This window comes from Dama dama, chromosome 25, assembly GCF_033118175.1.
Source record: "Dama dama isolate Ldn47 chromosome 25, ASM3311817v1, whole genome shotgun sequence".
Classification (NCBI taxonomy): Eukaryota; Metazoa; Chordata; class Mammalia; order Artiodactyla; family Cervidae; genus Dama; species Dama dama.
The window spans coordinates 39141097-39156412 of record NC_083705.1 but is presented as its reverse complement, the minus strand read 5'-3'; the positions used below and the strand labels follow the sequence as shown (position 1 = coordinate 39156412).

At 42.8% G+C, this 15316-nt stretch overlaps 1 long non-coding RNA gene across 2 annotated transcripts in view; it reads right to left on the bottom strand.

The window, feature by feature from the left end:
- The window catches only part of LOC133046829 (uncharacterized), a 54569-nt gene extending 43754 nt beyond the window's left edge, over positions 1-10815 (bottom strand). For both annotated transcript variants that reach the window (XR_009690568.1, XR_009690569.1), the window contains exon 1: positions 9672-10815. This is a non-coding gene — a long non-coding RNA (uncharacterized LOC133046829). The remainder of the gene's footprint in view (positions 1-9671) is intronic.
- Between the last annotated feature and the right edge of the window lie 4501 nt (positions 10816-15316).

Sequence of the window (15316 nt, the reverse complement as noted above, 5' to 3'; positions counted from 1 at the left end):
CCAATATACAATTTAATAATATAACCAATAACCTGTAATAACCAACATATAATATATTGTAAAAATAACATATAGTCAATAAGTCATGACTCAAAGGACATGAGTTGAGCAAACTTGATCAATGCAAAGAAACAGAGGAAAACAATAGAATGGGGAAGACTAGAGATCTCTTCAAGAAAATTAGAGATACCAAGGGAACATTTCATGCAAAGATGGGCTCAGTAAAGGACAGAAGTGGTAGGGACCTAACAGAAGCAGAAGATATTAAGAAGAGGTGGCAAAAAAAAAAAAAAAAAAGAAGAGGTGGCAAGAATACACAGAAGAACTGTACAAAAAAAGATCTTCATGACCCAGACAATCACGATGGTGTGATCACTCACCTAGAGTCAGACATCCTGGAATGTGAAGTCAAGTGGGCCTTAGGAAGCATCACTACAAACAAAGCTAATGGACATGATGGAATTCCAGTTGATCTATTTCAAATCCTAAAAGATGATGCTGTGAAAGTGCTGCCACTCAATATGTCAGCAAATTTGTAAAACTCAGCAGTGGCCACACGACTGGAAGAGGTCAGTTTTCATTCCAATCCCAAAGAAAGGCAATGCCAAAGAATGCTCAAACTCCCACACAACTGCACTCATCTCACACACTAGTAAAGTAATGCTTAAAATTCTTCAAGCCAGGCTTCAGCAATACATGAACCATGAACTTCCAGATGTTCAAGCTGGTTTTAGAAAAGGCAGAGGAACCAGAGATCAAATTGCCAACATCCACTGGATCATCGAAAAAGCAAGAGAGTTCCAGAAAAACATCTATTTCTGCTTTATTGACTATGCCAAAGCCTCTGACTGTGTGGATCACAATAAACTGTGGAAAATTCTGAAAGAGATGGGAATACCAGACCACTTGACCTGCCTCTTGAGAAACCTGTATGCAGGTCAGGAAGCAACATTTAGAACTGGACGTGGAACAACAGACTGGTTCCAAATAAGAAAAGGAGTATGTCAAGGCTGTATATTGTCACCCTGCTTATTTAAATTCTATGCAGAGTACATCATGAGAAACACTGGGCTGGAGGAAGCACAAGCTGGAATCAAGACTGCAGGGAGAAATATCAATAACCTCAGATATGCAGATGACACCACCCTTATGGCAGAAAGTGAAGGACTAAAGAGCCTCTTGATGAAAGTGAAAGAGGAGAGTGAAAAGGTTAGCTTAAAGCTCAACATTCAGAAAACTAAGATCATGGCATCTGGTCCCATCACTTCATGGCAAATAGATGGAGAAACAGTGTCAGACTTTATTTTTCTGGGCTCCAAAATCACTGCAGATGGTGACAGCAGCCATGAAATTAAAAGACACTTGCTCCTTGGAAGAAAAGTTATGACCAACTTAGACAGCATATTAAAAAGCAGACATTACTTTGTCAACAAAGGTCCGTCTAGTCAAGGCTATGGTTTTTCCAGTGGTCATGTATGGATGTGAGAGTTGGACTATAAAGAAAGCTGAGCACCGAAGAATTGATGCTTTTGAACTGTGGTGTTGGAGAAGACTCTTGAGAGTCCCTTGGATTTCAAGGAGATCCAACCAGTCCATCCTAAAAGAGATCAGTCCTGGGTGTTCATTGGAAGGACTGATGTTGAAGCTGAAACTCCAATACTTTGGCCACCTCATGCGAAGGGCTGACTCATTTGAAAAGACCCTGATGTTATATATTATCAGGTGTGAAACAGATCACCAGCCCAGGTTGGATGCATGAGACAAGTGCTCAGGGCTGGTGCACTGGGAAGACCCAGAGGGATGGGATGGGGAGGGAGGTGGGAGGGGGGATCGGGATGGGGAACACATGTAAATCCATGGCTGATTCATGTCAATGTATGGCAAAAACCACTACAATATTGTAAAGTAATTAGCCTCCAACTAATAAAAATAAATGGAAAAAAATAATAAAATAAAATATTAAAGCAAAAAAAAAAAGCCCAGTAAAATTAGAACAAATGAACAAGTTGAAATTATTTAGTATATCACTAATCACTATAAATGTAAGTAGTCTGAAGTCTTCATGTAAAATATATACAAAAAGATACATATAGATAAATCTAGACAGCTACATAGATGATCTAGGTCTCTCTGTCATATATAACATACATAATCATTCTTTTAATTTCCAGCAATATGTTTCCTTAAATGAAGAGTTAAGAGTTAAGTGAACTCTTAAATGTCTTTCAATTATTGTGAAATGAGCATTAAGATAAATATTTCTGGATAGTATCAAAATGGAATGATAAAAGTTTCAGTTCATTCAGTATAATAATAAATGCTCAACTAGTATGCACCTAACAAATGTATATTGTTATGTCCCAAAATATTTAGGGCGAAAATAATTAGTATTTCAAAGATAGGGAGGCAACTCCAAAATTAGCGCGGGAGTGTTTCAAAAGTTTCTCCAATAAAGAAACTGAAACAGATTTTTTCAAGTATGGATTTAAAGTGTGTTGAAACACAATTAACAAAATTAACAAGCTTAATAAGAGTTATCTTATGCTTATATCCAAACTCTTTGTGACAAAAAGTATACATTTTAATGTCAAGTACACAAAGGATATTTTAAAAACATTTTAAAAAGCATATTTTAAGAATCTAGGTTAGATTATTAAAAAAAAAGAAAGAAAGAAAAGACCCTGATGCTGGGAAAGATTGAGGGCAGGAGAAGAAGGGGACAATGGAAGATGAGATGGTTGGATGGCATCACAGACTCAGTGGACATGAGTTTAGGTAAACTCTGGGAGTTGGTGATAGACAGGGAGACTGGGTGTGCTGCAGTTCATGGGGTCGCAAAGAGTCGGACACGACTGAGCGACTGAACTGAACTGAACTGAAAAATATCATATAGCCAATAAGTCACAACTCAATGGACATGAGTTTGAGCAAACTCCAGGAGATGGTAAAGAACAGGGAAGCCTGGTGTGCTGCAGTCCATGAGGTCTCAAAGAGTAAGACAAGACTTAGTGACTGAACAACAAGTCAATATGAAAACAATGGAAAATTAAAAGTATCTGGGTATTCCAGAGGAAGATAAGAAATGGAGAGAAATGGAACATAAAACTTATGGGCCAAGTAGACAAACAGCAAGATGGTAGATATAAACCTGATTATATCAAATTATGTCAGTTCATCACACATTTGGCTTTTCTCCTCCCCTCACTATTGCCCAAATTCCAATCTGTATAACCAGTCACCTAGACTATTCAATAAGTCTCTAACAACTGTCCATGCTTCTATTGTTTCTTCCAATCCACTCTCCTTAGAAATGCCACCGTAATTTGTCTGATGTGAATTTGACCATGTCCCCCTTCTGCTTAAAATGTTTCCATGGTTCCCATTAACTTAAAGAAGACATCACAAATTGAGGCATCCCTGAAGATTCTGCCTTTCTGGAAAAAACTAAAGAGTCCCAAGAACACTTGTATTGAGTTACTTCGTGACAACAATTTCCCAAAGCAGTGTGCTTTTAGAACAGCGGATTTCCACTTTCCTCTTTGCCTCTAGTTCCTGTTTCCTGCCTGGCTTCGGAGCCAAACATCAGTTGCTTTTTCAGCATACAGTATTTCAGGGCCTGTGAATGAGGGGAGGAATATTACTCTGGATTTCTGTTATAAATAAAAGCAGTAAAAGACAGACAGAGAGGGCAGTATGTTTCAAAAACAAATGGGAGAGAGCCTGTTTTTTCAAAGATCCTTCCTACAGATAAGAGTAAAATGTCAGCCTGCTCCCCTCCTTGTAAACATTGTCTGCCTGCCCCTGTGGGCACGGCTGCTTAACACAACACACAAGGCTCTTAGTGACTGGACTTCTGCCTCAGTCCCCATCTTTGTCCTCCTCCATTCCCAGCCTGTGTCCTTATGCTCCCTAAAATGATGAATTTTTCATAGGAGGTCACCTACCCATCCACGTCACTCTGTTTCTTTGTGCCTTTCCTGTGCTGTTCTCCTTAATTAAATGATCATCAATTCAGATGTCATCTGATCTGAGAATCTTCCTGGAGAGTTCTCCCTGAAGCTAGGTCCTTCTCCACCTTCCAACATCTATTTAAAATCTTTTTCTTTATATTTGGCAGACTATACTGTAATCGCCTTTGCATGTGTTTTATTCTTGACTGGCTTATGAGTGCTTTGATGTCTTGTTTTTGTAGCTCCAAGGCCTAGCACAGGGAAAGACACAATCTTCTAAGTGCTATTGACATGATATGAAAAGAAATCATTTATACTCAATAAAATGTTAATGTATTTTGTTTCTGTCTCACCCCACCACAAAACCTAAAAATTCTGAAAACAGGCACTTTAGTAACAACACTTTACTAATTAGTATACTTTTAATTGGAAACACTTTCCAAAGTTTCCTTATACCAATTATCTCCTAACATATTTGGTTCTGTATCCACCATCCTTATTCAGGGCATGAGGAGACCGCCCTGGTCCAATGGCTCCACCTGGTGGCAACATTGAGAAACTGTTTGACAACCTTGAGTTTAGCCACAGAAGTGGGAAATGGTATTTGTTTTAACTCCTGCCTTTTCTAGATCATGAAGAATTTATGGCTAATTGGACCTGAACCTCTCCTGAAATGGAAAGAGTGAGGACATTTTTGTTTGTTCCCAAGGAAGAAAAGGGAATCCCCCTACTGCGGTTTGAGAGCTGGGTATATCAGGGAGGTATGAGAGTATCTACGTGGGTAAAGGGGTAAACAGACACAATTTTAAGCATCTTTTTAAATGCCCTCAACTACCTTCCTTTCTCCTTCTTAGTTGGCATGCCACTTTGGGTCTTGGATGAAACGCCAGCCCACCGAGTATGGGATCTAACATCCTGAAAAGCCTGAGAGACGGATGAAACAACCCAAGAACAAGAGTTAGGCTCCTGAAAGGGGAAATTTGAGCAGTGAAAAATGGAGACATCAGGGAACCTGGCAAGTAAACTTCCTCTTCATTCTTCAGCAGACCATGCAAGGTGTGGTTTCTCCCCAACTCCAGCTGGAGAACTCAAGTCAAGTCCCACCGTGCTGGGTCATCTGCTGTGTGTCTTCCCCACTCATGTTAAGGCAGAGGCAGCACGATAACATCCCATCACATTGTGTATTGTCTTCCTTCTGCTATCTTTTCTTCCCTCCTAATCACCAGAGCTTGCACAACCCAAAGGGACTACTGGCATCTAAATTCTGGCTTTAGCCTTTACTTTCTAGAGAGCCCAGCTTAAGACAGGCAACGTGTTTCTTAACTCTGTTCCCCTCTCTTTACACCTGTAACACCTTTTTTCTTTCTCCGTGACATTTACTGAAGAAATTCCATCATAATTTCCTATGAAACACTCCAGCATTCTTGATTTGATTAACTACATTCCCAAAATGCCCCTTTCTAAATTAGTAGTTAGAACTGAATCTGGATTCAATTAAGGCTTGAGTCTGAGTTTTTTTTGGCAACAATACCTAATAGATAGTGCTGCATATACCTACTATGGATTCTCAGGTGGCTCAGGGGTAAAGAATCCTCACCTGCCAATGCAGGAGATGTGAGTTCAATCCCTGGCTTGGGAAGATCCCCTGGAGAGAAAATGGCAACCCACTCCAGCATTCTTGCCTGGGAAATCCCATGGACAGAGGAGCCTGGAGGGCTACAGTCCATGGGGTCACAAAGAGTCGGACATGACTGAGCATACATGCACACCTATTGTGTCATTTAAGAGGTACATTTTGTCCAGTTGTCCCCTTTGGATAAAGTTAAAATTGACTAGCAATTTCAGGCCAACCCATTTATTATAAAGTTCTCCATCAGACTTTCACATGATGGCTTTAGGAGCCATTGACTGATACTGTCTAGCTTCATTATTTTATTAAGAATTACAAAATGGCAATATTGTAATTCTAACATTCTACTTTTACTAGTGGGACTTCTTATAAAAGAAGGAACATTTCCTTATCAACTATTTGTTTACCCTGAAACTTAGCTTGAGAAGAGAAATCAGGATAAACATTTATCTACCAGTTTTCTAAGGTGCTTCCCTGGTGGTTCAGACAGTAAAGAATTGGCCTGCAATGTGGGAGACCCAGGTTTGATCCCTGGAGAAGGAAATGGCAACCCACTCCAGTATTCTCGCCTGGGAGAGAGGAGCCTAGTGGACTACAGTCTATGGGTTTGCAGAGTCAGACACAACTGAGTGACTAACACTTTCACACTTTCACCAGTTTCCTAATAACTATTTGGTGTGCTAAAAACTTCCAAGTTTTTTAAATGAGCTCTTTTGTAATATCATTATGAATTTTCATCTGTTCGATGTATTTCAATCCACTGGCAGATAGATAAAAAGGAATCAGCAGAGGAGACTGAATTCAAGAGCCATCAGAAAAGTCAGGGGAAGTTGGTACACAAATATTCAGCCAAGTAAAAGTATTTCAGGAAGGAAAAAGTAATCAGCTGAGTCAAATGCTACAGTGAGGCCAAGTAAGATAAGGACTTAAAGTTGGTAATTATGAATTTAAAAGCAGATCAGTGAGCATGGTGCCATGTTTTCCTTCAGGCTTTTTTGGCTGGCAAGTGCAGGCATTAGAGATGAACTTAAGGGGGTTGTGGTTTCACCAAGTATAACAAGATGGTAAAGGGGCAAAGATGTGGAAGGCTTATGCAACAGTGCAGATATGATCATTAAACACAGGATTTCTCTGGTGGCACAATGGATAAGAATGCATCTGTAAATGCAAGGGACATGGGTTCATTCCCTGGTCCAGGAAGACTGCACATGCCTTTAAGCAACGAAGCCTGAGCATACCAACTATGGAGCCTTCGAGCCGCAACAGCTGAAACCTGCAAGCCCTAGAGCCTGCGCTCTGCAACAAGAGAAGCCGCCCTGATACACCACAATGAAGAGTACCCCCCGCGTCTCAACTAGAGAAAGCCCACATAAAGCAACGAAGACCCAGTGCAGCCAAAAATAAATTTTCTAAATAATAATTAAACAAGAAATTTAAGTTGGGTAAAGAGAAGACATGAGACGGAAAAGTGAAAAGGTGTAAAATTTAAAAATTAAGGGCTCTTGTGGGGTCAAAACTGTAGGAATCCAGATAGAGTAGTTGAGAAAATGAGTTAGAAAAACAGAAGGAGATGGTCAGAGGAGGAAGTGTTAAAAGTGAGAGTATGTAAGCGCTGAAGTTACTGAAAGCTTTTAAAAAGCTAAGGGTATGATTGATACACAACTATGAGAAAAGAGGACATGAAGAAGAGACTTGGGTAAGTTAGTTTCCAATTGCTTCTGCGAAAAAAAATACCATAAACTTCACGGCTTAAAACAACATGAATTTATCATCTTACAGTGCTAGAGGTCAGAAGTCTTAAATCAAGGTATCAACAGGGCTGCGTTTTTCCCGAAGGCTCCAGGGAAGAATCTGTTTTTTCCAGTTTCTGGAAGTCACCCGCATGCCTCAGTTCATGGTCAGCAGCAATCATCAAATTGTGATTACATTGGGCCTACCAGATAATCTAGGGTGATCTTTCATCATCAAGATCTTTAATATAATCATATCTATAAAGTCCCTTTTTGCCATGTAAGGTAACATATTCACAGGCTCTGCAGATCAGGACATGAGCATCTTTAGAAGCCATTATTCTGTCTAGCAAACATGGTGTCACAGCTCATGACTCAATAATACAGATAAGACAGCTACACTAGTGCTTGTGGAGAAAACAGTCACTCCTGCCCTCCTACCAAAAGATACGGCCTGAGTCAAGAATTCTAAATAAGCTTTTTTAATATGGTCTCTGAAACTTCATTTCTGTCAACAGAATTACATTTTAAACCATTGATATGGAAAGAGTTTTTAGACCAGTGAGTCTAACTTTTATGAAACATTTAACTGAGGTATGATTGACATACAGGGCTTCCCTCGGGGCTCCAAGGGTAAAGAATCTGTCTGCAATGCAGGAGATGGGGGTTCAGTCCCTGGGTCAGGAAGATCCCCTGGAGAAAAGAATGGCTACCCGCTCCAGTATTCTTGCCTGGAGAATTCCATGGACAGAGAAGCCTGGGGGGCTACAGTCCACGGAGTCGCAATGAGTCGGACTCGACTGAAGCGATTAAGCAGCAGCAGCAGCATACATTGATAAAACCGCAGTCTGTGCCACAAATACATCACCTCCAAAAGTTTCCCTTCACCCCCTTATTTTTTTTGCATGAGACAAAGACACTTAAAGTAAAATCTCACTTAGCAAAATTTCCAGTATGAACATACAGTATTGCTCTATGGCTGAGTCCTTTCGCTGTACTCCTGAAACTATCACAGCATTGTTAATAAGCTATACTCCAATACAAAATAAAAAGTTTAAAAAAAAAAAATACTGTTAACTGCAAGCACGATAAAGGACCAAAAGCAGGGATGAGAAAGGAAAGCAGGCGACAAACGGGCTTCTGAACCCGTTTTAGTCTAAAGACACTCCCTTCCCCATGAGGGGAAGTTCTAGTTCTCTCCCTTCTATTAACAGCCGCACCTTTTGAAATCCCCCTATACACTCTTACCTCCAGTGACTCCAGCCAAAGGTGCATCAAGGTTTTGTGGAGCAGGAAGCTTATGCGGGGTGAGGAACGTCTTTAAGAAAGACGGGGCTGGGGGTGGGGGAGGAATCTTAATTTTGCGAATTTTACACTTCTTGAAAGCTCAAGTCTCACTAGCTTAAAGATGAACCTTCCCCAGACGCCAACTTATGAATGTTAAATTATCCGAATGTTCCTTTCCCGCGGCATCCTTTTCGAGGGAGGATGGAAAACGCCAAGGAGGGAGATCCGAGAAAAGAATACGCTCATTGGAAGAGTATAAAGCAGACGGTGGACAAGGAAGAAGGTGACTATTCCAAGCTCACGCAGAGCTTACTGTATGCGGAAAACTGCCCCCACGAGGCGCTGCGCGTTTTTTTTGAAGCCTCTGCACTCCGGCTTCCCCAGCCACCCAGCTCAGGCCTCCAGGTGCTCCGACGCTCGCTGTCCACTAGGTCGCCCCTGGTGGCCGCAAATCCCCGGCGACTTTTGGGAAATAGCTCGGAACGCCCCCTGCCCCACAGCACCCTGGCCCCAGCACCCTGAGCCAGCGCAGCGCCCCCAGAGGCCCCAGGCGGCGGCAAGCCTCCCCCTATTCCTTCGGCGCTGCTGATGCTTCCGTGGGCCCCTGGAGGAGAGACCAGCGGCTCCAGGCATCCGAGTGGGCTGTAAGCGGAAACCGAGGGAAAGGGGGCGGACGAAGAGCTTAAGAAACCAGCGGAAGACGTTCCGCGGGGCCGCTGGGCGCGCGGGGCTCCGGGCGGCTAGGACCAAGCCCGCTCCGCCGCGCGCGCGCGCGCCCAGTCCTGAGCGTGGCCCACCCCAGCCCCCGCCCCGGGACCCAGCTGCTCTTGGCTAGAGCTCTCTGAGAGGACGAACTTTTCCGACCCTTATAGACCTCTTGGCGTCGCCCCCCCCCCCCACCCCCAGGCCACCCGGAGGCTTTCTCCTCCGATTCCAGGCTGCCCACCCCGCGCCCCCAACCCCAGCCCTGCGAGCCCCGGCGCCCGCGCGCCTTCCCCGCCACCTCGGGAGAGTGGAGGGTGCCATCCAGTTCCCAGTTCTCAGCTGCGGATCCCCGCCTCCCGCTGTACCCACCGAGCGGTCGCGGAGCCTGGAGAGCGACTACAGGTTATCCTTCCGAGGCCGGCGGGCAAAAGCTTCACGCCAAAAGCGGAGGTGCGTAGGCGAACCGAGGCGGCGGTTCAGCCCCGGCAGCTGCAGCCGCCGCGAACCCGCCTGGACCCCTGGCCCGCCCCTCTGCAGCGTCCGCGGGAGGCGGGATTATAGCAACACAGCCTTAGATGAAGGGTTGAACTCAGAGCTCGGTTCGCTGGCGAAAGAAACAATCCTCATTGAATGTGCCTGAGTTGCATGGAATTAAAAGACGCTTACTCCTTGTAAGGAAAGTTATGACCAACCTAGACAGCATATTAAAAAGCAGAGACATTACTCTGCCAACAAAGGTCCGTCTAGTCAAGGCTATGGTTTTTCCATTAGTCATGTATGGATGTGCGAGTTGGACTGTAAAGAATGCTGAGCGCCAAAGAATTGATGCTTTTGAACTGTGGTGTTGGAGAAGACTCTTGAGAGTTCCTTGGACTGCAAGGAGATCCAACCGGTCCATCCTAAAGGAGATCAGTCCCGGGTGTTCATTGGAAGGACTGATGCTGAAGCTGAAACTCCAATACTTTGGTCACCTGATGCGAAGGGCTGACTCATTTGAAAAGACCCTGATGCTGGGAAAGGTGGAGGGCAGGAGGAGAAGGGGACGACGGAGGATGAGATGGTTGGATGGCATCACTGACTCAATGGACATGAGTTAGGGTAAACTCCAGGAATTGGTGATGGACAGGGAGGCCTGGCGTGCTGCAGTCCATGGGGTCGACAGAGTGACTGAACTGAACCGAACTGAGTTCCTACATGTGGCATCATTCAGTCCTAACAAAGAAGAAATTTACTGTCCACGTGTATCAAGTGAGAAAACCAGCTGGGTTGGAGAGGTTAGATCACTTTAATTTACCCAGTTCTACAGCTGGTGATGGGCAGAGTTTAAATTTTCAGGTCTATTTCCAAAAGTTATTTGTTATGTTTAATACATATTAATTCCTGTGGTAATCCTTTTTAGTATTACAAAAAAATATGCACTCATTTTGAAAAACGTGGAAAATGAAAACAGACTAAAAACTAAAAGTAAATGACCTATAATTTTAACAGGTACTAACACCACTATTTTCATATATTTGGCTCATATGTATGCTTATTTGTGGAAATGCATGTAATACATACATACTTACAAAATTAATCTCATTCTCTATATGTTGTATCATTAGCACTCAAAGGGTCAGTTTTGATATTTTTCTAAGAATTTTTTATTTCAAATTTATAGGCAGCAGCAGAAAAAGTTGAGACAGAGAAATCCAACATTCTTTAAAATCTTGATAAGAATAGTCGATGAAAACTATTCAGTAAATTAAAGGGTTAAAAGACACATGTAAATATGGTAAATTGTCTTCCAGAAACCTATTTAGAAGATTTATTATCTAGGGATTTGTCTTTCATTAGGCAAATTGATCTAGAAGAAAAGAATAACTAAAAGATTGATAATTTTTAAGTGAATGTTATCCAGTTATATAAAGATATAATGGGGACAAGCCTTGAACTGTATAACCAACATTTTGACTTTTAGTTTTCTGCTTTTGGTTTTTCCTATGAAAGCACCTCCAGGAATTGAAACTATTAATTGCAGTATTAATAGTAAGAATGATTCCATGATGGAATGGCATAATTTCCCTCCTCAGTTCCATAGATTCTGGCATTTTTAAATCAATGTCACCTAAAATCAATGACAACACCCCACCAAGCAGCTGCTGCTAAGTCACTTCAGTCGTGTCCAACTCTGTGCGACCCCATGGACAACAGCCCACCAGGCTCCTCTGTCCACAGGATTCTCCAGGCAAGAATACTGGAGTGGGTTGCCATTTCCTTCTGACACCCCACCAAGACAGCCCACAAAAACAGTGGAGTAAGTTCAAGGTGAATTCAGGGCCCTGGCTAAAAGGGGTCACCCAACTTGGGGTCATAAGACAATGCCTACTGCCTAAAGCATCCCTGGAAGAAGGCCGACGATGCCTGAAGCTCTGCTTCTTCCACCACAGAATTTCAAGCCTGCTTTTTGTAGGAAAAGTGTGGCTGTGACCTAGCTTCATCTCCAGGTCTAAAGAAGCAGCATGTCTGGGCTAAGAGATAAAATGAAGTTTGTGCCAGGCCTCTTAGGGTGTCAGAAATCCAAAAAGGGCAGAATAGGGGGAAATTGGGCCATCCTACATATATTTTTCAAAGCTGAGTTGACTGTCGTATGGATTGGAACAGAGTTGGGAAAACTTCAGTGGAGGACCTGGTGAAGAAAGGTCACTTAGGGGCAGTTATTCACAACTTTTACCACCTTGGCACGTCTGCTCTAGAATGTTCATGGTGTCTACTTCTCTTGGCATCTCTTACAGACAGAATTGTCTGATTTTTTACAGAAATTTCAGCTCACAGTCCTAGTTAGTGCTGGGGCAGGAATGGCATTCAGGTCTTCCAAACAGCCTTATGCTGGGAAGAAGGAGCAACCTGGTATTTGGTTCAGGCAGTGAGGAGAGGTAAGACAGGGGCAGATGGAAAAACACTAATCCCTCTCTCTCTCCTTACTTATCTACCTATTTTAATTTTCTACTTTCGAACATCCCTTTACAAAAGGAAACAGATTTTTTTTTCAGTGCAACTGAGCAAAATTACAAGATCCTGAGTTCTGGGATTCAAACTATCTGGGTGCAAACATGACTCTCGACACTTACTAAATTGTGTTAATATCATCTCTAAAACCTTAGGTTTTTTTACCTGTAAAGCAAGGGCAGTGAGAACACAGATCCTGGACTGACGATGGGGGTCATATCCTGATAAACCCATAGTAAGCTGAAAATATTGTAAGTCGACAATGCATTTAAGGGCCTCCCTGGTGGTCCAGTGGTTAAGAATCCACTTTCAATGCAGGGGACATGGGTTTAATTCCTGGTCCAGGAAGATTCCACATGCCTCAGAGCAACTAAGCCTGTGTGCCACAACTACTGAAGACTGCATCCCTATAGTCCGACCTCCTGCAACAAGAGAAAACACCGCCACAAAAAGCCCTGGCACCACAACTAGACAGGAGCCCCCGCTCACCTTAAGGAGAGAAAAACCCACACAGCAATGAAAACCCAGCACAGCTAAAAAGAAATTATTTTAATGAATTTAATATATCTCACCTACCAAGTATCATAGCCTAGCCCAGCCTACCTTAAATGTGCTCAGAACACTGTAGACTTGAAAAAAAGAAAAAAAGCACAGTGTGAGAGTTGTAAGTGAGGTTTTGCCTGGGGCAAAATGAGTACTATGGCTCAGGAGACAGTATTTCAGATAGCTCAGAGAAATTGCTCCAAAGAAATAGGGGGAAGGTCAGTATATATGTAATTTTGGTGAAGGGGTAGTCCATGCAATCAAGCACATTTTTTTTTTTTTTTTTTTTTTTTGGCAGAAGCTTTCTGCTAGTCACGAGGAGAATTCCTCTCCATGAAAAATGTTAGTGCTTTTCTAGATATGAGGAGATACAAGAATTGGGCTGATAAAAGTGGCTCCTGAAAATATCTGTCTGAAAACCTATTCTGCCAGTTCCCCACTACCTCAGTACTGAGTGCCTCCTTTCTGCTCTCCCCCTGAGCTCCTTTCAGAGGGTATTGAAGGTCAGCAGCTGAAGCAACTCATGAGTTAATCCTTGTAAAGGTAGATGGCAAGTGCCAATTTGTAGTTGTCAACACTTACATAGACCTACAGTTGAATAAAATCACCTAACACAAAGCCCGGTTTATAATAATGTGTTGAATAGCTGGTGCAGTTTAGTGAATTCTGTACTGGAAATGAAAACCAGAATTATGTGTGTACTGGATGCTCATAAGCATATCGGTTGTTCACCCTGAGGATCCCATGATTTGGAGCTGTGGCCGCCACTGCCCACCATCATGAGAGTGTCATAGGGCATATCACTAGCCCAGGGAAAGATCAAAATACAAAGTGTGGTTTCTAACGGATGGGTGTCATTTTTGTACCATCATAAACTCGAAAAATTGTGTAAGACCAGCGTAAGTCAGACTGTCTGTACCTGCCTCAGAGAGTGACTAGGTAAAGTGCTTTTCAAAATGGTGACTACAAGCAAAGTGCTCAGCAGGTGTCTATTGTTATTTTTTAAGGTAGACACTTACCATCAGTGAAGAGTATTATTGTTTAACTGCTAAGTGGTGTCCGACTCTTTTGCAACCCCTTGGACTGTAGCCCACCAGGCTCCTGTGTTCATGGAATTTTCCAGGCAAGAATACTGGAGTGGGTTGCCATTAACTTTTCCAGGGGATCTTCCCAATCCAGGGATTGAACCTGGGTCTCTTGCATTGCAGGCAGATTCTTTACTGCTGAACCACCAGGGAAGCCCTTAGTGAAGAATATATGCACTGCCCGCCAAAAAATGAATTGGCTGAGTTTTTAGTGTGTTCTTGGTGTGAAAGGATAATTTTGACTTTTTAAATAAAATATACAGTGAAATTATTTTACAATTCCTGTATGTGTATATGTTAGTCACTCAGTTGTGTTTGACTCTGTGGCCGCATGGACTGTAGTCCACCAGGTTCCTCTGTCCATGGAACTCTCTAGACAAGAATACTGGATTGGGTAGCCATTCCCTTCTCCAAGGGATCTTCCCAACCTAGGGATTAAACCTGGGTCTTCTGCATTGCAGACAGATTCTTTACCATCTGAGCCACCAGGGAAGCCCATAATTCTTATATCCATAGTTGGTTTCTGATCCTGTTTTCAGAAACACTGATGGAAACAGATTACAGTTTTCCTCCACCGAGCATATAGATTGATCATGCCTTTTTTTCTAATGGACTGATTCTGTCCATTAAACATAGTAAAATTCAATTAACAGACATAGAGGTTAATGGACATACAGTGCCTGCTTTATCCTGGACACCCAAAAAGTGAGTGAGGCCTGGGTCCCATCCTCCGTACATACTCAGTCTAATTGGGGAACCAGACAACACCAGGACCCCATGAGGTTGACTTAAAGACCAGAAAGACCAAGCTGAATGCTCAGGAAATCTTCTCTAGTGGTTTATATTTTATCATGATGTACTGAGGATTAAATAATCAAAGACATTTTTTAGACATTTAGAAAATAAAGGGACTCCAAGAAGACAGTTTAGACCCCAGAGAGTGGCACCAAATAGAAGCATAGGCTATAGGAGGGGAGGTAGCTGATGGAATAGGAAGACATGAACTCACCTCCTCCCATGAATGCATTAAAATTATAACTACTCACAGAACTACTATCTGTGAGCACAACCTGAAGGCTAATAGAAAAAAGTTTCCACAACTAAAGGCATATAGAAGGAACCACAGTAAGATGGATAGAAGGGGCGGAGACAAGGTACATCAGGACCCACATGCTGGGGCCAGCAACCCACAAGTGGGAGGATAATTACAATCATAGAGGTCCTCCCCAAGGAGTGAGGGGTCCAAGCTCCACATTGGGCTCCCCAGCCAGGGCTTCTGCACTAACAAGTCCCCCAGCAGGAGAACTGGAGAGCTAAAGAAACAGATTCTGCTCTTCAAGGGCACGCACAAAATCTCACATGCTCCAAGTCCTCGGTCAGAGGTGGTAATTTGCAAGG